The 23,444-nt window shown below is 40.8% G+C and overlaps 1 long non-coding RNA gene across 4 annotated transcripts in view; it reads left to right on the top strand.

Annotated features, from left to right (window-relative positions):
- The window catches only part of LOC117998813, a 128,275-nt gene that overhangs the window by 73,450 nt on the left and 31,381 nt on the right, over positions 1–23,444 (top strand). For all 4 annotated transcript variants that reach the window (XR_004676089.1, XR_004676088.1, XR_004676086.1 and 1 more), the window contains one exon: positions 17,416–17,530. This is a non-coding gene — a long non-coding RNA (uncharacterized LOC117998813). The remainder of the gene's footprint in view (positions 1–17,415; positions 17,531–23,444) is intronic.

Here is a 23,444-nt window from a genome sequence, read left to right as displayed (position 1 = left end):
GATAGATAGATAGATAGATAGATAGATAGATAGATAGATAGATAGATAGATATGGATAGATAGATGATAGATAGATAATTGGAAATGGATAATATAAATTTCCTGAAAAGGCAGGAGGGGATGGAATCATCCAGACCCATGAGCCTTAGAAAGGAGAAGGGGCACCTCTGCAATTATAACTAAAGAGGAGGAGGAGGAGAAGAGGGACAAAGCTGTAGGTGGACTTGAAGGGTTTGTGGCAGGAAGTTGACAGCATTCCTGTTTGAACTCTTCTATGGTTTCTGTAAAGTAGGAGGCTCAGCATCTCAATGGAGGATAAGTTTCTGTGGTCAAATAAATTTGGGAAACACTGGGTTAAGGTCAAGCAATTATCTTTACCGATGGACTTTTCAGAGACTTTACTACACAAGAATCCATTCTGAGTGTCCAAGAAGGGGATAGAGCACCTATCGTCAGAGGAAACAAATCCAAAGATGGGAAGGGGCTTGAAGAAAATCACTTGGCTGGATTAGCAGGTGTGGAGGGCCCTTCTTTAAAAAAACAGGAACTTCCCCAAAACTTCCTTTCTGTGAGCATAGCCCTCCCATTCTTGATTGTGCTGTGCGACCCCAGACCCTGGCCATACTCGGCAATCTGGTTTTATTTGGACATATGAAAATTAGACAGAGATAGCCATTAAACTTTTCTATGTGACATGAAAGAGTATGAGGCAGGACACAATTCTATTGCCTCTGAGTTCAGAGTACCTGGGGTCCATACTAGAACTAGCTGTGTGTCCTTGAGCTAATTATTTAATTTCTACAGAGAAATTAATCAGTTTCTTTATCTGTACAAAAATGGCACTCATGGCATCCTTACCATGTTATTGTGATGATTAAATATAACAATACTTATAAAGAGCTTAGAATAGTGTCTAACCCATGTGAATAGTAACTATTAGCTATTACTGGGAGCAGAGGGACAGCTGTGTTCCATCCCATAAACGAGGCAGCAGAAAAATCTACTCTGGCAAAGAAAAGAAAAATGAACAGATGTGTTGAGCAAAGTAGAGAAAAACAATAGAGAAATAATAGAAAAAGCATATTCTTTCCAGAGGCCTGGATCTGCCTTTGGGATCTATGAAACACCCATGTCTTTATGATAAATCTCCCTGTTAGTTCAAGCTATCCCGGTGACTTGCAAACAAAGAGATATAATGAGTATAGTCGCCGAGGCAGGATTTGAACCCAAGTTCCCTGGCTTCCAATCCAGTACTCTGGTGATTACTGTATATAGTTTGTTTAGGATCTGGATGTGACTTAGTGAGAAAAATCTTCTCCCAGAGGAAGAAAGCATATTTTTACAGCCAGGGGCAGATTGTGTCAAAGATTAAGTGTCCCCGGTTTCAAGAGAGCCAGACTTTTGACCTTCCAGCTGCTGCAGCCCACACCTGACTCAAAAAGCTAAAGGTGTTACAGAGACTCGGGGACTGAGGGCTCTAAAAGCATTTCAGCTCTTCCCTTTAAGAATTTCAGCTCAGCAGTTAGTCTATGACATCATCTAAAAGTGGATGCAATGGATATTTTTGCAGATTCTGAGCTTTCCTTGAACATCCATAACTCCAGGCATTAGCTTGCACACTTCTCCCTGCCCGAAATGTTCTACCCTTTCTTCTCTGCCTGCAGAGGGCCTCCTTTGGTGGATCTCAAACTGTAGTGGGCTGGAGAATCACCTGGGGGGTGGGAGCTTGTTAAACTGCCACTTTTCTGGACCCCTCTTGAGATTCTGACTCAAGCAGTCCGGGATGGGGCCCACGAGTCTGCCTGTTAGATACGCATCTCAGATGATACTGAAGTTGGAAATTTGAGGACTACTCTTTGAAAAAACTCCATATTCTTTTAGCCAGACATTCTGCAAAGAATTCCAAAATTGAGGAACATAAGAGGTGGGGTTTTTAAACACAATTCTGATGTTGAAAGTCAAAGTTACGTGGGGGCTAGTTTTTTTTTTTTTCAACCTCAAGCCTCAGTTTTCTGGTCTGTTAAATGGGGTTGATAATGGAGACACCTCTCTCTAGAGGTTGCTTGTGTAGCTCAAATGAACTCAATGCAAGTGAAGGCAGTTTATTAGCTATAAAGTCAGTCAGTCACAGTAGTTTTTTTTTTTTTTTTTGTATTAAAATGTGAATCTCTTCTGGAAAGGATCTTAGTGGTATGTAATCTAACCTTTAAATTTTCAGCAGGAGAGGGCTGGAGCAAGAACCACATCTTATTTTCCACTGTATCCCCTGTCCTCGCTCAGTGTGTAGTGTGTAGCAGCAGGCTTAATTTTTATTGATAAAGACCTAATATTTTTGAACTTTTGAATGCAAATGAGTCATCATCCAAGATGCTGATTGGCTGACACAGTTCTCTTTGGTCGGATACAAAATAATAAGAAGGAAAAAACTGGTTATTAATGAATGCAAAGAGGCTAAGAAAAGGCAGTGAATAGCAGCGCAAAAATAGCCTCAATAATTATAAGTCTTACAAAGCCTGTTGCGACACAATTTATGAGTCAAAAATGAAGTGTGTGTGACATGAAATGAATCATTGTGTGAATAAGAGAAGGAATCTTATTTATCCAAATGTGTTTTGTCAGCAGTAATGCTCTCTCTTGAATAATGTATGCCCTTAAAAAAAGTGATGGACAGCTTTGTCGCTATCTAACAAAATATATATCTAACACTTATGTACATAATATGTATCAATGTGTAAAATAACATGTATCTAACATAAAATAGGTAAAATTCTTCTTGTAAAAAAATCATGGTAGTTCAGTATTAAGTTGGCTCTGGCCTCACCTTAATGAAAACAGTTAAGTAAGTTTTCATGTATCAGCTCCTTGCTCTTTGGGAATGTATGACTAGCATCATTCTTTGACTTTGGAATTGTATGCTGGATATAATAAGAAGACCATATTTTCCCACTTATCTTCTTCAAGAGCAATCTCTCAGTATTGCTATATGCTATTCTCATAAGCTGCTTGTCTTATATATTAAAATGTACATATTTTCATACTTACACTATATGTAATTATCTCTAGTGTTTTTATTGAGAACGGGGATGGAAGATGTTTCTTTGGTATATCAGCATCTTGTTTCCAGAAGAAAATTGAGACAGATATATTCAGTTTACCATCTGTACCGATTTGCTGTGTTACATTGAAGGTATTGGGTTTCCCGTAAATAAATCCCTTCTTCCACTTCTGAGTTTAAAACAATTGAGAGAGTCACATAAGAGGCAGGCCAAAAGAGATCCACATTTTTCCTTCATGACTAATAAGCCAAAATGTAGGTCTAAACCATGCTAGGTGGGTTTACTAAGATTTCTCTTACGAATTAAGTAGCCAGCTAGTCCTGATATCCAACCCCTCTTTTTCCTTAGTAATAAAATTCCCAGGTTTTAGTGGGACACATAGACATCCAGAATAAAGACCATATTTCCTAGCTTCTTTTGCAGCTAAGTATGGCCATATGATTTATTAAGTCCTATCCACTGCAATTTAACAGTGTGTGTAACTGCTAGATAGCCCTTAAAGGGAAATCTTTCTTTATCCCTTTCTTTCTTCCTGTTGAGTAGAAGATAGGTGTGATGGCTAGAACTCAATAAGTCATCTTGCACCATTAGGTTCTAACTACATGTTGACAATGTTGGAACAATAAGACAAAAAAAAGCTGGTTTTCTGATGGCCACTGTGATGATTAATTTTATGTTTCAATTTGACCAGACCATGGAGTACCCAAATATTTGGCTAAACGTTATTTCTGGGTCTGTCTGTGAGGGTGTTTCCATATAAGATTAGCATTTGAATTGGTGGACTCAATAAAACAGCTTGCCCTCCCAGATATAGGTGGACATCATCCAATCTGTTGAGGGCCTGAATAAAATAAAAAGGCAGAGGAAGGGAGAATCTGATCTCTCTACCTGACTGCACAGCTGGAACATCAGTCTTCTCCTGCACTCAGACTCCAGTTAGGACTATATATCATTGGCTCCTCTAGTTCTCAGGCCTTTGGTCTCAGACTCAGACTACACCGCTATCTTCTCCATGTCTCCAACTTGCAGGTGACAGATCATGGGACTTCTCAGCCAATTCTCTCTCTGTCTCTTTCTCTGTCTTCATCTCTGTTTCTTTACTTTTCTGATCTGTTTCTCTGGAGAACCCTGACTAGAAAAGATTTTGGTCCTGAGAATTGTCCAGAAGGTGAGCCTATTGCCCCAGCGAGTCTGAAATACAGAGGATTATTCATGAGTGTTAACATCTCATGGAGTTTGCCTTGTGAAGTTTAGATTAGCCTGGGACCCATCATCCTTCTTTCTTTTCTATTTCTCACCTTTGGAATGGGAATGTCTATCCTGTGCCTGTCCCACCATTGTGGGTATTCATGTATTTGAAGCACCTAGCTTGTCTGGTTTCACATGTTTACACCTGGAGAGGCATTTTGCCTTAGGATGAATCATATCTTGAGTATCACCCACGTCTGATTTAGATGATATTTAGATAAGACTTTGGATTTCCGAGTTTAGAGTTGATGCTAGGATGAGTTAAGACTTCGGGGCTATGAGGGTGGAATTAATGTATTTGCATGTGAGAAGGACATGGATTTGGGAGGACAAGAGGCATAGTGCTATGGACCAAATGTGTTTCCCCAAATTTACATGTTGAAGCCCTAATCTCCAATGAGATGGTATTTGGAGGTGGAAACTTTGGGAGGTAATTAGGTCATGAGGGTAGAGCCCCCATGAATGGGATTAGTGCCCTTATGAGAAAAAAAACAACAACAAGACAGAGATGATCTATCTGTCATGCACACAGTGAGAAGGTAGCAGTTTGCAAACCAGGAAGAGGGCCTTCACTTGAAACTGAATTGGCTGGCACTTTGGTCTTTGACTTCTAGCCTCCAGACCTGTAAGAAAGAAATTTCTGTCATTTAAGGCACCACCTTGTGGTATTTTATTATAGCAGCTCAAGCTAAGATAGTAATAAGGTGCCATGCTGATCCTGAATGCTTACCTCTGAATTTCATTTGCATAAGGTAAAGGATAAACTTCTATATGACTTAAACTCTAGTCATGTGGGGTTTTCTGTTATTTGAAGCCAAACCTAATCTTAAATAATAGTTATTTAAGAAGCCGAAAAGCACCTTTGAGATCATCTGGCCCAATAATCTTCATTTTACTGATGTGAACCAGAGTGGTTGAGAGAATTTTTCAAAAATTGGTTACAGGGTTCTTATGGGTGCCATTAAACAAACCAGGACCAGAGTTTTAATCCTTCAAAGGTCTGTGCCTTTCCACTGGGACTTTGACAAATTGGAAGGAAAGGAGGATCAATACAGATAGAAGAGAAAGATATGAGCAAAGACTAAAAAATAGAATTGCTAAAACATGTTCCACAGACAGTAAAGTGGTTACAATAGGTGATTGATGGTGCTAAGAGGTGGGATGAACAGGGCCATTTATATGGGGTTTTAAATGCCAGATGGAAGTATTGTGAATTTATTTTTTGGCAAAGAAGGGACTACGAGGATTTTGGAGCTAGTTTATTTATTGTTATGTGACCCTGGACCAGGCACCATGCAAAGAATGTGTCCTGGGACTGTGAGCCCCTCAAAGGCAGGAGGGCTTGAATAAAGCACCTCCCCAGTGATTTATAAGACAAAGCTTGAGCCCCTCAGCATGCTCATCAGACACATCTCTTAACATTCTCCTCCTTGATTTCAGGCTCCAGAAATACTAAGATGCTTTCAGGTTGCAGCATCTGACAATTCCATATTTTATTTATTTATTTATTTATTTATTATTTATTTATTTATTTATTTATTTATTTATTTATTTATTTATTTATTTATTTATTATGTTATGTTAGTCACCATACATTACATCATTAGTTTTTGATGTAGTGTTCCATGATTCATTGTTTGCGTGTAACACCCAGTGCTCCATTCAATACGTGCCTTGTTTAATACCCATCACCAGGCTAACCCATCCCCCCACCCCCCTCCCCTCTAGAACTCTCAGTTTGTTTCTCAGAGTCCATAGTCTCTCATGGCTTGTCTCCCCCTCCGATTGACAATTCCATATTTTAGTGGATTAAAGCAAAACTTATTTCTCTAGTGTGTCACACATCAGCTGCAAGTGAGCAAAAGTTCAGCCCTCCAGACTGATGGAGGCTCCATCCTAATGCCTGCTCCAGATTGGCAGAGGCAGGGAAAAGAGAGTACAGTAAACCATGCACTGAGTCTTAAAGCTGCTGCCCAGAGGTAACACATCCCTCCTTCACATTTTGCTGGCCAAAAATTCAGATAGCCAAGACTGCCTCCATGGAGTGCCAAATATAATCCTCCCTAGGGAGGAGAAACAGGTAACACAGTTTACTCCAGTCCCCACACCTTAGCTTGCTATCTCTACCCCATGCATAGCCTATGTTCTGTGCTCCTTCAGCACACCTGTGTTCTTCCTTATCATTGCTGACTATATGCCAGGCACTTGGCCAAGCCTTTCCCACCCTTTCTCTCATTCAATCCTCAGTGACTCTATAGAGTCCGTGCTGTTATTAACCTCATTTCACAGAGGAAGACATTGAAGTGGAGAGGTTAACAGCTAACTCTTCACTCCCTGCCTCTGTCTGTATTTCTGGCCCTGTGGTGACCCATTCTGATTTCTGCCTCCACTGGCCTTTCTTGTCTTTGTCTCCTCTGCAGCTTCTGGTGAGAGATGGCTGCAGCTTTGGGAACCTCAGAGGTGGGGCCACCTACACTACCTCCAGCCAGGGATGGGGAATTAGGAACAAAGACAAGGTGCTTTGAGAACACAGAAGAGTTGACTAACTCTATTGATGAAGAGAAAAAGGAAGGGCAGTGGCTTGGGAAATATGTCAAGTACCAGTTTGCTAGGCAAAACATAGAACTCCCTGTGTGATGTATGGCAGGCCTGGGAAGGGACAGGTGTCGCTTATGTGCTCTTATTAGAGAGATGCTTTTTATCTGCTCTCTTACCCCTATAGTTCAGAATCTGAGCTACACAGATGATGATGATGATGGTGGTGGTGGTGGTGGTGATTGCAAACATCATACTATATGCTTATATGATATATGGATCATAATAATCTTGCACATTTTAAATTCTCTATATACCAACATATTTAATTCTCACAGTACTCAGGAGGAGAGACTATGATTATCCTCATCTTACAGATGATGAAACTGAATCAGAGCAGTTAAGTGACCTGCCCAAGGCCATACAGCTACTAAGTAGCAGAGACTGGGTTTAATCCCAGGCAGTCTGTCTCAGGAGCTTGTGTTCTTAACCTCTGTAATTATAACATGAGTGCTTTCTATGGGCCAAGTTCTAAGTGTTTTACATGTATTAATTCATTTGCCCCATGCAACAAAAAGTTTTTGATGTGTGTACTCTGTACTCTTTTCATCTGACACATAGGAAGTTGAAGCACAGACAGGTTAAGTAATTTGTCCAAGCTTTTACAGAGGTAATTAGCAGAGCTGGGGTTTAAACCCAAGGAATCAGACTCCAGAGCCAATGCCCTCAGCTCCTATGCCACTCTATCCCAGTGTTTGTTCATTTATAACCTACTGGATACAGAGCTCTCTATATTGAGACCAGATGGGTTTGAGTCTAGATTTAACAAAGACAACACTGACTGATCTATCCCATGAAATAAGCTCTCTATAGTTCAGTGAGTAGCTAAGTATGTGTATCTGTAATTATTACATAAGCCTCAAATGCAGTGTAATTCCAGTGTTATGTCAGTTCCTCTTCACTAGAAATTTGGTTAAACTTTAATTTGATAGGCCCATGAAAATCACCTCTGTTCTGGTTCTGATCAGATGCTATTCTGTGTCCCTGATGACCCACATCCCACACTGATCTGTGTAGTTTGTTCATTTATTCATCATTCATTGATCCATTCAATAAATATTTATTGAACCCTACTAAGGGCCAGGCATTGTTGTAGATACTGAATCTACAGAATTGAGCAAAAACAGTTAGATGCCTGACCTGTAGAGTCTACACTTTAATGGGAAGAGCCAGATAATAAACAAATAAATAAGTGATAAGTCCTAGGGAGAAAAAGAAAGCAGGGAAGGAAGAGATGAATTCCAAGGGGAAGGGGAGTTGCTTATTTAGGCTGGGAAGCTAGAGACAGTCTTGAGAGTCCTGGAGAAGGTGAGGAAGTGAGTTGTGTAGATATTGGTGAAAAATGTAGATCCAAGAGAATAGCAAGTAAAAAAATCCAGAGGCAGGAAGAGTGTGTGATGGGTTTGAAGAGCCACAAGGAGGCCAGTGTGGCTGGAACAGAGTGAGGAAGAGAATACTCAGAGAGGGTGGAGGGAAAGTGAGGATGGAAGAATCATTCATGACCTTGCAAGTCATTGCGAGGCCTCTGGATCTCATTTTGAGTGAGAAAGGGTGGCTGGGGAGGGCATTGATCAGATGATTCACAATCCACAAATGAGTGGCATTTAGGCTGCAGAGCATAAGAAAACCTAATGCTCACTAAGAGGTGGTGGTTAAATAAATTATAGCACAATCAAACCATGGATTAAGCCATGATGAAGATTGACTTAGAGCTTGCCTCTTGATTTGGTGGGAATTCTATGAGGAAATATTGAGTGAGAAAGCCAAAATGCAGAAAAGCATTGAACATTATATCAGAAACTAATGATGTACTATACCTTGGCTAATTGAATTTAAATTAGGAAAAAATAAAAGCATGTAAAACATCCTATTTTTATAAGGGCTTTCACAACTTTCCATCTGCAATATGAACATGCACTTATTGATATGATTATATGGGAGTGGAAAAAATTATGGGAACACATACTAGATAGTTCACAGGGGCTACATAGTTAATGAGAGGGAAGTTTGCAAGGACTGGGGAGAGAAGGAGGGAGACACTAAGATAAAGAAATGATGGCTCTTAAAAAATCCATTATATCTGAATTGATCACATTTAAGCATTTATGGAAAAAACTGTGTGTGTGTGTACACATGCATTTGTAGATGTATAGTGTATATGTTATATATATATATATATATATATATATATATATATGGAGAAATTTTAATATAAATATGGCATCAGTCCTATGACACAAGCATGATATTCATGCTGAGGTTTGGTGAGTTTCATGGCTGCCCAGGGCCACACAGCCATGCAGCAACTGCAGAGGAGGGGTTAAGAATTCTAATTCTACAGCCTGCATTTCTTCTTCTTTCCCACATTATTCATTACTATGCCTACTTTTCCCTCCTCCTAAAGGGGAGTAAATTTTCTTAGCAAAAATGGAAAGAGAAATCACCTATAGGATTTTCTATGAAGAGATAACAAATTTCCTCAGACTTTTACACTTTGGAAAAGCACTTTAGTCCCAAATTCAGACCTGCAGGGACTGTGGCATTCATGAAAAGGGTGTCTGCACCATGTAGAAGAATACCATTGGTGAGATAATTGCCCTCCTCCATGGTGAACAAAAGAAGGTGAACTGGAGTCTCTGCACATTGGAAAAGATAAATTGTCCATTTGAAAGGGAAACCAAAAGAAAGAAAGCCCTATTATAAAAAACAAAATAAAATAAAACAGAAAATGACAATTGTTAGTGAGATTGTGCAGGAATGGGAACCCTTGTGCATGGCTGGTGGGAATATAAAATGATGCAGCCTCTGTGGAAAACAGTATGGCAGGTCCTCAAAAAACTTAACATAGAATTGCCATATGATCAGAAACTCCATTTCTGGGTATATAACAAAAGAATTAAAAGCAGGGTCCTGAAGAGATATTTGTATACCCATTTCATAGCAGCATTATTTATAGTAGCCAAGTGTCTATCATCAGATAAATGGATAAACACAATGTGGTCTATACATACCATGGAATATTATCCAGATTTATAAAGGAAGGAAATTCTGATACATGTTATACCATGGATGAATCATGAAGACATTATGCTAGATGAAATAAGCCAAACATACAAAAGAACAAATATTGTATGATTCCACTTGTGTGAGGTTCTTACAGTAGTCAAATTCATAGGAACAGAAGGTAGAATGGTGGTTGCCAGGGGCTGGGGGGCAGAGGAAATGGAGAGATAGTCTTTAATGCGTACAGAATTTCAGTTTAGGATGACAAAAAAGTTTTGGAGATGGATCATAGTGATGGATATACCACCACAATGTGAATGTACCAAATGCTACTGAACTTTACAGTTAAAAATGGTTAAAATGGTGAATTTCATGTTGTGTGTATTTTCTAATAATTAAAAGAAAAAAAAAAAGGAAGGAAGCCTTGTGTGACTGAAAATCCTATGGGGGTCCTATGAAAATCACACCAGGAAGAACTTACCTGAGCCTATGGCTGCCCCCTCGTGGAACCCTTTATAAAATGGGGTCAATTCTTTTGTGCTCCACTTTTCACAGCATCAATTAGCTGGCAGTAACCCTGGTGTTCCTTGCCCTGTTCTGCTCTCACAACCTGACTGAGTATGCCCAGATGTGGAGGCTCCTAGGGGAGGACAGATGGCGATGGCCATCCATCACAGAGACAAAACCATGAAGATGGCCTTCCTGTGAAGTACCACTTTCAGAGGGAACCTGGTGGAGCTGGGAAAGTGCTAGAAGCAGGCTCTGGCAGCACAGAAGGGTGTGGAGCTCAGGTGAGGGTAGAGCTAACAATCACACTGGAATTTCCAAAGGTTGCCCAAGACCCCATTTCAGTGCCTATTGTATTAAACCTCCTTTTCACTTCTCTCCTTCCTCCATTAAGCCTGCCTTAGATAAGCATTTCTCCCCAAGGAGGAGAGAAATCCATTTTACTTGGCTGAAAACAGCAGGATGTCACAAAATCCTTAGCCGTGGTTATCTGCCAATAGGATTGAAGACTGCAATCTTCCTTAGGAGAAGCACCTACCGGCACCCTCCTCATTTCCATCATGAGGACCTTGTAGTGTACGGAGCATCCTGTTTCTCATTTTCCTTTCTCCTTAACCAGCCCCTTGCATCGTGTCCCTCAAAAGGAAAGGATGTTCTTCATAAGGCATGAGTGAGCACCTAGCAGACACCTGGCAGCATAGACTGACCGTACTTTTCTAACCAGAGATCACCTGCCAAGGTATAAAATACCTCCATGGAGAACTGGCCCTCAGTGAGAGCAGCCAGTGGAGGAGAGGAGTTGATGCTGAAGATCCAGGACACTTTGGCTGATGGGAGGAGGGAATAGTAGCAAACCCAGAACTCAATTCTACCCCTGGGGAAAGTATGGCTGGAAAGAAGCTACTGCTCAACTTACAGGGACAAAGACTTAACTGTGAGCAAGGGCAGGTGGAAAAAGAAGTGCTTCTGAGTGTAATGGAGTGTAACGGAGCATATTTATAGCTACAGCTGTTTGGACCTTGACTGCATGGTCTCCCAGCCTCAATTTTGCCTGGACTGAAAGGATGTGCTGTAAAGCCTTTGATTCCCTCCCTGGCGTGGCTCCTGGCATTCCTGACCTATAAACATGAAGCTGAGGTCTGAGCCTACTCTGCCCATGAGGTCGCAACTATATCTGTCTTGTTCACTATCATCCCTCTCTCTTGTCACCATCAATTCCTTAGTCATGAGCCAGACTGCCTGGGTTGAAATCCCACATCCCTAGGCCTGAGGGTTGGCTAAAGGGCAATGCTTTGGGGGTGGGGGGATCCTGGGTGTACCCTAAGGCCCTCACAGTGTTGGACAGAGGAGTGCCCACCCCGCTCCATCATCAGGGAGCCAATTGAAGTCTGTCTGCTGCTGCTTTCTCTGGCTGGCTTTGTTAATTCATCCCACATGTTTCCTGCTGGCTGGTGAAAGAAAACTCCAGTGTCAGGTTGTGCCTGAGACCAAGTCAGAGCAGCTTCCCCTGACATCTCTGTGATCCTGGGCAGATGAGTTTCCAGGGCAGGGCAGCATGACCACTGGTCCACAGAAAGTCTGTCAGAGTGAAGCACATGGTCTGAGGGGCTTGGCAGGCACCTCTCAAGGGCACTGTAGTGTTAAACCTTCCAATGTTGGAGGCAGGAATGACCTAGCTGTGTCAGCTACCTGTGACAGCATGGGCCTTCACTTTTGGTTGCTGTTTTGCAGTTGTGAATACATAATTCCTTCATAAGACCTATCAAGTGCAAGTGCAACCTTGAACATATTGCTATCTGCTACTGGTATGCTCAGATGGTCTTACAAATGGGTCTGGAATACTTTCACTCTTTTTACCAATGAGGAAACGGACTCACAGAAGCAGGTAGCTTGGTTAGAACCATCCAGCGAGGAAGCAGTGAAACCTTGAACGTGAACTCCCTGGTGGTAGAGACTGTGTGCTTTTCTCCTACTTCAGGATATGTGTTGATTTGCAGAGCCAGAGAGAAGGGTGGTAGAAGAGGGGCAGGGAAAGAGTCCTGAACTGCTTCTAATGCCTTGTCTTAGTCAATCCCCTTTCTCATCTGGAAAACAAGGAGCTTGGAGAATCTTAAGTTTACTTTTAATACTCTTTGCTATTCTTTTTTATTTATATTTACTCTAAACTTTTAATACTCTTTGCTATTCTTTTTTATTTATATTTACTCATGTATTTATTTTTGCTTGCTTACTTTCTCTCCAGTGTAAAGCCATTTCTATTTTGTTTCCATAGGAGATCTTAACTCTCAAAGTGCATTTGTTTCCCTCCCAGCACCAGGCGTGGGCAGTGCTGCCCTCATGACAGGATGAACAAACATGGTACTATAAGATATAGTATAGATAGTTTGGGATGACAGTATGGGATCTCTGCCCTGGGTCTTGCCTCTGTCTGTCCTCACCTGACCATGCACATGCTCCCATGGAAACTTCAAACCCCAGTGCAGTTGTCAACACCACAGAGAAGCCTTCCTTACTATAATCCTATGCTCTAGCTACCCCTAAATAAAATTCATTCCCCTGTTACTGTAGTTTGTACCTGCTTTTGTAGCTGTGATGTCTTGGGCTCATTGCTTAATTACACACGTGTCTTCTCTTTAGGTATGTGGATCTCCTGAGTGCAGGGACTAGGTCTTATCACCTTGATTTAATAATGCCTAGTTTAGTACTTGGTGTAAAGCAGAAACTCAATCAAGATTTGTGGGAGGAAGGGAGGGAGGGAGGGAGGAAGAGAGGGGAGGTGGGGGCAAGAGATCCAAATTAGTTGGCTCTTTTCTGTAGTTACATGCTTAAGGAAATCTTCAAGGGGCGTGCACCAGTGAGCAGGGTTGCACCACTATCTGATGGGGTTTTGCTGGGCTTCACAGTCATACACACTTACACACACACACACACAGCTTCACCTTTGAGCAACACAATTAATTTTATTTTTATTTATTTATTTTTTTTAAAGATTTTATTTATTTATTTGACAGAGAGAGACACAGCGAGAGAGGGAACACAAACGGGGAGTGGGAGAGGGAGAAGCAGACTCCCTGCCGAGCAGGGAGCCCGATGCAGGACTCGATCCAGGGACTCCAGGATCATGACCTGAGCCGAAGGCAATCGCTTAACCAACTGAGCCACCCAGGCGCCCAACACAATTAATTTTAATAGGCCTCATTTCCCTTCCCTTCAAACTTAGAGAAATTTCATGAAATCTCCTTTAATTTCTTTTTAGCAAAACTTATGGGTGACATTTGAATTATTCAGATCCATTTATATGGATCTATGGACTATCATTCTTCTCTATTTGTTTCTTCGTCTGGGAAGCTTTATTTTTTATTCATAAAAATATGTGTGTGTATAACATCAAGCAACAATGAATTTTTAAAGCTGGTTTCTTAAAGCATCAAGCATCTTTGAAACTTTTCCCTCGTTAGTTATTTTTCTAAAATAGAAGCTGTGGTCAAAAAGTATAATAGAAATAAAGTCCACGGGATTAGAATAGCATTAGCTATAGTCACGTCCACTCATTCCTAGAGGTCATGTACACAGGCTCAAATATACAAATACACAATAATTAGGAAGTGTGATAAGTACCTTTAAGAAATAACTTGAGGACCGGGGTGCTTGGGTGGCTCAGTCGTTAAGTGTCTGCCTTTGGCTCAGGTCATGATCCCAGGGTGCTGGGATCAAGCCCTGCGAAGGGCTCCCTGCTCAGCGGGAAGCCTGCTTCTCCCTCTCCCACTCCCCCTGCTTATGTTCCCTCTCTCGCTTTCTCTCTCTGTCAAATAAATAAATAAAATCCTTAAAAAAAAATAACTTGAGGAGCAAGACAGAAATCCAGAAATGGATGTGGGTGACATCTCTCAAATAAGATAGGGGAAGGCTGCTCTGAGCTGAGACCAAAAGGATATGAAAAACAAGGGGAAGAGAGTTTAGAATAACAGGAACAGCATGTGCAAAGGGACAGAGATATAAAACACTTTAGTGTGTTCTAGAACTTGGCAGAAGGCCAGTAAGGTTGTAAACAAATGAGAAAAGCAGAGGTGACATAAAGTGAGATGGGAGAAGGATGCAGGAGCCAGACCTTATGTACTTGGGTGAAGCAACTGAATTTCATCCAAAGTTCAGTGGAACACCATTGAGGGTTCTAAGCCAAGGATTCTAAATGTTAAGAAAAATGTGGTCGAGTCTATGTTAAGAAGTTCTCTGGAGAGTGGATGAGATGGGCAAGACAGCATTTACGGGTCCTGTCAGGAGACAAACATGAGAATCCAGAAGAGTGTTAACAAGGACCCAGAAAGAACAATGATAATAATTGTAAGTCACAGCTCCGTGGCACTTCCTCTGTGCCCTGTTCTGAGTGCTTTATGGACACTGGCAAGTTTAATCTTCATAAGACTCCTGTGCAATCAGTTCTACTTCCTACCTCTATCTTACAGATGAGGAGATTGGTTCATACAGAAGTTAAGTAACCTGCCAAGGCCACACCACTTCGTCGGTGTACAGCAGGGAATTGAATCCAGGCAGTCTGGCTCACAACTAAGGAATGAACAGTGATGTGAGAGAGGAGAGGATGACTAGTTGGAAGAAGAACTGACTTTACATTGTGACTTAGTGGTAGGAGGGAGGCAGTGGTAAAGGAGAGAGAAGAATCGGAGATCCTGGAAGTTGTGACTTAGATACTGGTATAAATGGGGCTGGAGAAAGCAAGGGTCTATCTTTTGTCTGTGCTGCACACAGGACAGCAACCTAGAAGAGTTTTCCTTGCCACTGGTATGGCATTAAAAGAGCCCCTTATAATCCTGTCTCCCAACTTGATCTGCACAGACTGAGGCTTCCCAGCCAGGGTTGGCCCATATGTGTATAATGTTAAGACTTCGTTGGAATGTCATAGGGATTATGACCCTGCCTTTCCAACCTCCCAGTAATATTGTGACCATCAAATGAGATAATGAGAGGCAGCTCAGCAGAGTGGGAAGCCAGAGCCTGGAGCCAAATTGCTCTCCCTGTCTCTGAACCCTTGTGGGAAATCAGCTAATGCCAGCAAGCCTCAGTTTTCCCACTGGTGAATGGGAGTCATTCTTCCCTGGAAGTTACTGAAAGAATGCACTTTGAAAATGGTTGAGCTCTTCACAAATACAGGAGTTGTTGCTATGGTCGTAACTGCATGCCAGTGAGACAATGAACTCTACACAGTGCATATTGTCTGGATAAATAATTTCCACTGATAAACATGTATAATTGTTGAACAAAAGCAATATATTGACTGAAATTTTCAAATGATGCTCTGAAATCACCAAACTTCAAGCCTTAAAAAGATAGGATATGTTGAGTGATCTTAGTCCTAAATCTCTTTGTGGCATCTCCAGCCAGGAATTCATTCATTTCCACAAGCATTTTTAAAGGAATTGGCCAGGGTACAGGAGTGAATGATCCAGAAACATTCCCAGGCTTCAGTTAGGTTGCATTCTAGTGAATCCAGGCAATAGGCAAACAACTAGATAAACAAGCTGTCTAATTTCAGATTGTGTTAAGTACTGTGAAGGACAAAATCAACGTGTTGAGGAGAGAGTGACTTGGGGAGCAGGAGGTGACAGCTACTTTACATGGGCAGCCAGAACAAGAAGGAGGAAGCTATGGGAATATCCAGGAGGAGAAGCTTCTGGGTATAGAGATTCTAGAGTGCAAAGACCCTTACTTAGGTAGGAGCTCATAAACAAGAAAGCCAGTGTCTCTGTAGTGTTGTGAGTGATGATAAATGAGGCTGAAGTGATCGCATCATGCAGAAGAGGTCATATAGGACATGGTAGAGTTTGGCTTTATCCCAAGTACAATAAAAAGCCACTGGAGGATTTGAAGCAGGAGGATGACATCTGAGTTAAGCTTCTTACAGACCCCTCTCGCCACTAGCTGGAGATAGGACTGATGTGGGGCAAGTGTGGCAGGACAAGACCAGTCAGGAGACAGTCATAAGGGAGCGGAGAGAAGTTGGGGCACATTTTGAGGATAGAGGCAAAAGGACTTGCTGAAGGATTAGATGTCAGTAATGAGAGAGTGAGACCTGAGAAAAATGCCCAGGTTTTGACAGATATAAGGAAGCTCTTGTATCAAACTCTTTGCTCAAGATTTTCATTAAGTATATGCTCCTCAACAAAAGAGCTTTCATTTGCCCACACCCAGAATTTTTCAGTCATCAAAGTGAGCAAGACCTACTCAGAAAAAGAGCTTTGGGAACTGAAACTGGACCAAAGCAATAAGAAAACTTGAGGTGTAGAAGTAGGAAGACTGTCCCAGCTTCTTTCCTTCTTGTCTTTTAACTGAGATCATTATTGACTGCTCCTCTGCCCTGACAATTCCCCTACATCTGTGAGCAAAGCCAGAAGTATAGAAAAAAGCCCTAATATGTTCATTCTTACATCCAATTCAGTGCTGGCTGTTATTTCTCTTCCCATGTCCTGTCTGAGATTGTCCCATGATGCCATGGAGGGGCAGAGAATGGAAGATGGATAGAGACATACTAGGGGAGACAGGGGAGGAGTCAGAATTTACACTAAAGGAGTGCGGTTGCTATGGAATTTGCTTCTTCTGCCCCTCTTCCAACCTCACATACTGGAATTGAGGTCCTTTCTCATCCACCATGGATGACCGAATTGAAAGGAAGATATACACCTGGACTGCAGAGTTTCATCCCTACAGGCTTGCAGCTCTGCCCCAAGTTAACCCTGAAACAAGAAAACAGGCTTAGTGGAGAATTTATTACAAGGTTTCATAATCTCCTATTTGACAGCAGCTGGTGGTACAAAGTGTGGAGTCTACTGGATCTGATTATTTAACAGATGGTTCTGTTTTCAAATTTACTCCAAATGTTCAGATGCTATTACACTACATTCATATTTCCCATCTGATACTACCCCCTGGGGCTGAACTTTAATATGGGTTGTAGTTTGTAAGTTTTTAGAATTTTCTTTTAATCTCCCAACAGAAAGAGAATTCCCAAACACCAGAGGCATCCACAGGGACCAGACAATGACTGCACATGAATACAAGAGGATTACTCTCTGAAGGAAGTCTTGCTTCAATCAAACCTCCTGCCAGAGGTAGGCTCAGATATGCACTATTTGGAGAAGGCTCAAAACCAGGCTCAAATGACCTTGATTTTTGAATAGTGTGTTCCTTTCCTTGGGCAGTACTTGTTAGCACATCAAAATTCTTAGTAGCAAATTAGGACTCCTTTAGCAGAGAATAAAGGCACTAAATAACTGTTACTGGCCCATCATGTGTCTCTAATTGTGTCACCTTGCTCCTCAGTAGGGTTTTACAGTCATTATTTCCAGGTTCTTTTCCCACTGCTGCATGTTAATGGTCTCCCTATTCTTTCTCTTCACTCCAGCTGCCTACAGCTGTCAGCCACCCACTCCAGCTTTGCCTTTCTAGTGTTTTCATCTTCTTGCCAGAATTATGAGATTTAATTTATAACAACAACAACAAAATGTTCCCTGAGCCTCCTTGTCTTGATGAATTTCTGGTTTCCTTCACCATTTAGGATCCTCCCCATTTCTCTGGGCACCTGTTTCTAGAGATGTCCTTTTAAAATGTTGCCTTTACTCTGCCCAAGTGCACATTCCTAGTGGGCATGGGAAAGAGAACAAAAGCTTTGGAAGGTGGGATGTACTCAGGAGCTAGAGTGGTGCTAGGTGGAGAGTATGCTGCTTTGGAGGCTTGGTTCTGAGTTAGTGTTACACATCTCTAGGGACCACTATTCACATAGAAAAACAAGTGGATGGTGACTTCTGTAGCTTTAAGATAATGAGGCTGATGCTACCTGGAGTTGTGCCGAGCAATGGCCCTCCCGCTAATGAACTGTGAGACTTGGGACCGATTACTTCACATCTCTGGGTTCCATTTTCTCACCTGATGAAAGAGCTTTGTACATAATGATACTAAAATCATTGCTGCCACTGTTTCTAAGACCATTATAAGGAAAAGGCCCACCCACTGTTCTGTGTGTGTGTGTACCTCTTCTATAAACACTGGTCAGAGGTAGCTACATAATTTGTGGGGCCCAAAATGAAAATGTGGGGCAGGGCCCCTTATTCAATGACAATTAAGAATTTTAAGGCAATGACTACAGAAAGTTAAAACAAGTATGGGGCCCTTCTGAGGGTGAGACCTTTTATGACCATCCAGTCACCTGCCCACCAATCTGTTCCTGATGTTGCCACTACTATGTGACCATGAATAATCTACTGGGTAAAGTCATACCCAGTTGAGAAGGCATGTTTTCTCAGAATGGAAAGATTTCCTGAGTCAATCAAATGAATAATAGATGGATCCTCAGATAGAAAACCAGAAACTAAAAAAAAAAAAAAGGATCTTATGTATGTTTGTCTTGGTTGAGGTCCTTTGGGTCTAAATGTCAAGGAACTTGTGCTGCTGGATGGTGGTAGTTTCCACATGATGTTCTCCAAATTAAGGCAGGCCTGAAGCTTGGATAAAATCAGGTCCATGACCATTGATGGCAGGTAATATTTGTAAAGTAGATTCTCTAATTTTATATTACTCTTCAGGTTTATTACAAAGACAGAGAAAGGGGGATTCAGCAGAATTATTCTTAGAAATGCACTATATCTGGGATGCCTGGGTGGCTCAGTTGTTAAACGTCTGCCTTCGGCTCAGGTCACGATCCCAGGGTCCTGGGATGGACCCCCGCATTGAGCTCCCTGCTCAGCAGGGAGCCTGCTTCTCCCTCTGCCTGCTGCTCCCCTGGTCATGCTTGCTCACTCACTCTCTCTCTCTCTGTCAAATAAATAAAACCTTAAAAAAAAAAAAAAGAAATGCACTGTATCTATGTGGATGGAGTTCTTTGATAAATTTCTAGGGCTGGAGGATGAGATTCCAAGGGTATATATATATATATGTATATATATATATATATATTTTTTTGCCTTGTTGCTTCTTGAGTGCAGGTTTTTAAAATATTTTATTATGTTATGTTAATCACCATACATCACATCATTAGTTTTTGATGTAGTGTTCCATGATTCATTGTTTGTGTGTAACACCCAGTGCTCCATTCAGTACATGCCCTCTTTAATACCCATCACCAGGCTAACCCATCCCCCACCCCCTCCCCTCTAGAACCCTCAGTTTGTTTCTCAGAGTCCATAGCCTCTCATGGTTCGTCTCCCCCTCTGATTTCCCCCCCTTCATTTTTCCCTTCCTATTAGCTTCTTCTTTTTTTATAACATATAATGTATTATTTGTTTCAGAGGTACAGGTCTATGATTCAACAGTCTTACACAATTCACAGTGCTCACCATAGCACATACCTTCCCCAATGTCTATCACCCAGCCATCCCATCCCTCCCCCCCCACCACTCCAGCAACCCTGTTTGTTTCCTGAGATTAAGAATTCCTCAGCGAGACCATATGATAATTGTCTTTCTCTGATTGACTTATTTCGCTCAGCATAATACCCTCCAGTTCCAACCACAGCATTGCAAATGGCAAGATTTCATTCCTTTTGATGGCTGCATAATATTCCATTATACCACATCATCTTTATCCATTCATCTGCATAATATTCCATTGTATATATATACCACATCTTCTTTATCCATTCATCTGTCGATGGACATCTTGGCTCTTTCCATAGTTTGGCTATTGTGGACATTGCTGCTATAAACATTGGGGTGCATGTACCCCTTCAGATCACTACATTTGTATCTTAGGGGTAAGTACCCAGTAGTGCAATTGCTGGGTAGTAGGGTAGCTCTATTTTTAACTTTTTGAGGAACCTCCATACTGTTTTCCAGAGTGGCTGCCCCAGCTTGCATTCCCACCAACGGTGTAGGAGGGTTCCCCTTTCTGCATCCCCACCAACATCTGTCATTTCCTGAATTGTTAATTTTAGCCATTCTGACTGGTGTGAGGTGGTATCTCATTGAGGTTTTTAATAGTTAACCTTATTTTTGGTATATATGTGTAAGTTGTTCTCTCTTTAAAAATTTTGGGATACAGTTTCTTCTAACAGACCAAAATATACCCTAAATCTCTAGTGTATGGCTTTGTTCTAGTCTCCTGCCTGATCACATTCTCTCCCTTTTTTATTTAAATTCCTCTTCTTTCTTTTTTCAACCAACTTCTTATCTTATCAATTACTTTTATAAAATCTTTTATAATTTTCATTGTGATAGTTATATTCCATCCCTTCATTGTATTTACCCTTACTTTTGTACATATATAAGTTTTTCTTTCTTTAAAATTTTGGGAGGCAGTTTCTTCTAACAGATCAAAATACACCCAAAATCTAGTGTGTGGCACTAATCTATGCACCAACCTGATCATATTTGATCAGATTCTTTTTTTTTATCTTTTTCTTTTTCTTCTTTTTTTCTTTTTTCTTTCTTTCCCTTTCTTTTCCTCTGGTTTCAGGTCTCTTCTGATTTGTTTAGTGTATATTTTCTGTGGTCATTTTCACCCTGTTAGCATTTTGTTCTCTCATTCATCTGTTCTCCTCTGGACAAATGACAAGAAGGAAAAAAATCACCTCAAAAAAAAAAAAAGAATAAGAGGCAGTACTGACTGCCAGGGACCTAGTCAATATGGACATTAGTAAGATGTAGGAACTAGAGTTCAGAATGACAATTTTAAAGATACTAGCTGGGCTTGCAAAAAGCATGGAAGATATTAGAGAAACTCTTTCTGGAGAAATAAAAGAACTAAAATCTAATCAAGTCAAAATCAAAAGGGCTATTAATGAGGTGCAATCAAAAATGGAGGCTCTAACTGCTAGGATAAATGAGGCAGAAGGGACATTAGTGATATAGAAGACCAAATGATGGAAGATAAAGAAGCTGAGAAAAAGAGATAAACAACAGCTGGATCATGAGGGCAGAATTCAAGAGATAAGTGATACCATAAGATGAAACAATATTAGAATAATTGGGATCCCAGAAGAAGAAGAGAGAGAGGGGCAGAAGGTATATTGGAGCAAATTATAGGAGAGAACTTCCCTAATTTGGGGAAGGAAACAGGCATCAAAATCCAGGAGGCACAGAGAACCCCCCTCAAAATCAATAAAAATAGGTCAACACCCCGACATCTAATAGTAAAACTTACGAGTCCCAGAGACAAAGAGAAAATCCTGAAAACAGCTCAGGACAAGAGGTCTGTATCCTACAATGGTAGAAACATTAGATTGACAACAGACCTATCCACAGAGACCTGGCAGGCCAGAAAGGACTGGCATGATATATTCAGAGCACTAAATGAGAAAAATATACAGCCAATAATACTATATCCAGCTAGGCTGTCATTGAAAATAGAGATATAAAGCTTCCAGGACAAACAAAAACTAAAGGAATTTGCAAACACAAAATCAGCCCTACAAGAAATATTGAAAGGAGTCCTCTAAGCAAAGAGAGAGTCTAAAAGTAACATAGACCAGAAAGGAACACAGACAATATACAGTAACAGTCACCTTACAGGCAATACAATGGCACTAAATTCCTATCTTTCAATAGTTACCCTGAATGTAAATGGGCTAAATGCCCCAATCAAAAGACACAGGCTATCAGATTGGATAAAAAAACAAGATCCAAAGATATGTTATCTGCAAGAGACTCATTTTAGACCCAAAGACACCTCCAGATTGAAAGTGAGGGGGTGGAAAACCATGTACCATGCTAATGGATACCAAAAGAAAGCTGGAGTGGCAATCCTTATATCAGACAAATTAGATTTTAAACCAAAGATTATAATAAGAGATGAGGAAGGACACTATATCCTACTTAAAGGGTCTATCCAACAAGAAGATCTAACAATTGTAAATATCTATGCCCCTAACATGGGAGCAGCCAATTATATAAGCCAATTAATAACAAAAGCAAAGAAACACATCAACAACAATACAATAATACTGGGGGACTTTAACACCCCCCTCACTGAAATGGACAGATCATCTAAGCAAAAGATCAACAAGGAAATAAAGACTTTAAATGACACACTGGACCAAATGGACTTCACAGATATATTCAGAACATTCCATCCCAAAGCACAGAATACACATTCTTCTCTAGTACCCATGGAACATTCTTCAGAATAGATCACATCCTAGGTCACAAATCAGGTCTCAACTGGTACCAAAAGACTGGGATCATTCCCTGCATATTTTCAGGTCACAATGCTTTGAAACTAGAACTCAATCACAAGAGGAAAGTTGGAAAGAACTCAAATACATGGAGGCTGAAGAGCATCCTACTAAAGAATGAATGGGTCAACCAGGAAATTAAAGAAGAATTAAAAAAATTCATTGAAACTAATGAAAATGAAAACACAACTGTTCAAAATCTTTGGGATGCAGCAAAGGCAGTCCTAAGAGGAAAGTATATAGCAGTACAAGCCTTTCTCAAGAAACAAGAAAGGTCTCAAATACACAACCTAACCCTACACCTAAAGGAGCTGGAGAAAGAACAGCAAATAAAGCCTAAACCCAGCAAGAGAAGAGAAATAATAAAGATCAGAGCAGAAATCAATGAAATAGAAACCAAAAGAATAGTAGAACAGATCAACGAAACAAGGAGCTGGTTCTTTGAAAGAATTAACAAGATTGATAAACCCCTGGCCAGACTTATCAAAAAGAAAAGAGAAAGGACCCAAATCAACAAAATCATGAATGAAAGAGGAGAGATCACAACCAACGCCAAAGAAATACAAACAATTATAAGAACATATTATGAGCAACTCTATGCCAGCAAATTAGATACCCTGGAAGAAATGGATGCATTCCTAGAGACGTATCAACTACCAAAACTGAACCAGGAGGAAATAGAAAACCTGAATTGACCTATAACCACTAAGGAAATTGAAGCAGTAATCAAAAATCTCCCAACAAACAAAAGCCCAGGGCCAGATGGCTTCCCAGGGGAATTCTATCAAACATTTAAAGAAGAATTAATACCCATTCTTCTGAAACTGTTCCAAAAAATAGAAATGGAAGGAAAGCTTCCA

The sequence above is a fragment of the Mirounga leonina genome, unplaced genomic scaffold (assembly GCF_011800145.1).
Source record: "Mirounga leonina isolate KUSES-001 unplaced genomic scaffold, KU_Mleo_1.0 Mir_418, whole genome shotgun sequence".
NCBI classification, from domain to species: Eukaryota; Metazoa; Chordata; class Mammalia; order Carnivora; family Phocidae; genus Mirounga; species Mirounga leonina.
The sequence above is the reverse complement of the archived record's forward strand: the minus strand, read 5'-3'. Positions and strand labels throughout refer to the sequence as shown.